We start from the raw sequence: 2,500 nt of genomic DNA on the forward strand, positions 1-2,500 counted from the left end.
CTGACTGATCTCTAAACCATTTTTTCAAAGCCCATTTAAAACCTTCTAGGCTATTGATCATCTTAATATTACCTGGTAACCTATTCCACAAGCTAGATGCAATATATACAAATGAGTCCTTCCCTATGTTGGTATTGACTCTTGGGGGAACAAAATCTGTGGAACTCCCCCTAGTGGAGTAACTGTGTACATTCCTTACTCTATTAAAAAAATTATTTAAGTATTTAGGGACATGCCCATTTACAATTTTGTGCACCATACTCAGCTCTATTTGTGAGACTCTGTCCTCAACTCTTAACCAACCCAATCGTTTAAAGTGGTGAGGATCAAGGTGAGTTCTAGGGTGCAGTCCCAAGATGGTCCTCACTAATTTATTTTGTGAGGTCTGGAGCTTATTTTTAAGCTGTTTAGTTATGCCATTGTACCAGGAGCAACATGCATAATCATAATATGGCTGAATTATAGCACTTGCTAGGTTTAACAAAGCCTTTTGATCCAGATACTTTGCAATTCTGGCCAAGAAGCGCACTCGTTGATTAACCTTAGTGATGACTTTCTGCGCTTGGCCAGCTCCAGACAACTGGCTGTCCAGTAAACACCCAAGATAGCTGACCGAGTCCTTGGCATTAAGTGCAGTGTCACCAGCTAATATACTAAAACCTGGTTTTTTGTTCAATTTTAGTCTAGATCCAAACAAAATGGACTCCGTTTTTCCTAGATGAAGAGAAAGCCTATTAATTGCTAACCACTTACTGACATTAAAAAGCTCGCTACTTAGTGTTGATTCAACCACGGTTTTATCCTTGTGTGAAAACACAAGTGCAGAATCATCAGCAAATAAAAATAATTCACATGAGCAGACTGATTTAAGATCATTAATATATAAAAGAAAAAGAAGAGGGCCCAAAACACTCCCCTGAGGGACCCCACACTTCACAGTTTCTGGCTGGGATAAAGTTCCCCCAACATCCACCACTTGTATCCTATTCATCAGATACGACTCAAACCATTTTACTGCTGTGCTATTGAACCCAATAGCCCTCAATTTTGATAGAAGAATCCCATGGTCAACAGTATCAAATGCCTTCTGCAAATCCAGCATGACCATGCCACAGAATTTGCCCTGGTCAACCTCCTTTCTAATGTACTCAGTTAGATATAATAGACATGTGTCGGTGGAATGTGATTTCCGGAATCCTGATTGCAGTTCGTATAGAAGGTTGTGAGATAAAAGATATTTGTTGACCTGCTCAGATACCAATCTCTCAATTAGTTTTGATATTGTGCACAGGATGGAGACTGGTCTATAGTTGCCCTGATCTAATTTACTCCCTTTCTTGTAAAGTGGAATCACTTTAGCCAGCTTCAAATCCTTTGGGAAGTAACCATTTTCAATAGACAAGTTAATGATGTGTGTTACACTTGGAGTAATGCTCTCCGCAGCATCCTTCAAGAATCGAGATGGAATATTATCAAGACCTGTAGCTTTAGAGCCATCTAACTTTTGGAGTTTTATTAGTACGTCTGCTTCTGATACCTTGTCTAAAGAGAATGCATTTGGCTGAACCCCTTGCTGTAAATAAAATCCAGTTGACTGGCAGATCACACACAGTAAATTCTACAGTGCTCATTTAACACTTATAGAGTTGATTTGACATCATTTGGACTCAAATGAACTCTCTAAGTGTTGAATTAACACCACAACATTTACTGTGCAGGTTCGAGCTCCGAGTGGCAAACTAGCGCAGATGACCTCAGTTACATATACATACACATACGGATACAGGGATGCAGAGAGAGAGAGAGAGAGAGAGAGAGAGAGGGAGAGAGAGAGGGAGAGGGAGAGAGGGAGAGAGAGAGAGAGAGAGAGAGAGAGAGAGAGAGAGAGACAGAGAGAGAGAGACAGAGAGAGAGGACACACACACACACACAAACACACACAAAGAGAGAGAGAGACATGCACACACCCGTACACACAAACATATCAGAGGGCTTCAAAGAACTGTCGTTAAAAGAGCAGTTGGCTCGAAATAGCACCTAAAAGGACATACAAAGGGAGCCAATATTTTGTGTTAGGCTATCTTTTGGATATCTAGCATTTGAGTTTCTTTATAAATTAAAAATGTTCATGTCTTCACTTTGAGCAGGCAATTTTGACTTTTTCCTGGAAAACCAAACTATAAAAGAAATGTTTTCGAACCTTCAAAACTGGCACCATTACCTTGATAATTTGAAGAAGCCCAAACCATAGCCCAGTAGATCACAGATCATGCTGTTTTTTTTGCAGTTACAGTAACTGTTAGTTGACAAAACTACACTATAAAATTGCAACATTTGAGGACCCCAGGAAGACTAGTGAACTGTTGTGGCACAAGCTAATGGGGATCCTTTAATAACATGACCCTCTATAATACTCTATAATGATCTTGGCAGGCTGTATATGGGGCCCTATCAGTGTTTTGCACAGGGGCCCTGTGCGCACTTGTTCCGCCACCGAGTA

The sequence above is a fragment of the Engraulis encrasicolus genome, chromosome 21, assembly GCF_034702125.1.
Source record: "Engraulis encrasicolus isolate BLACKSEA-1 chromosome 21, IST_EnEncr_1.0, whole genome shotgun sequence".
In the NCBI taxonomy this organism is placed as follows: Eukaryota; Metazoa; Chordata; class Actinopteri; order Clupeiformes; family Engraulidae; genus Engraulis; species Engraulis encrasicolus.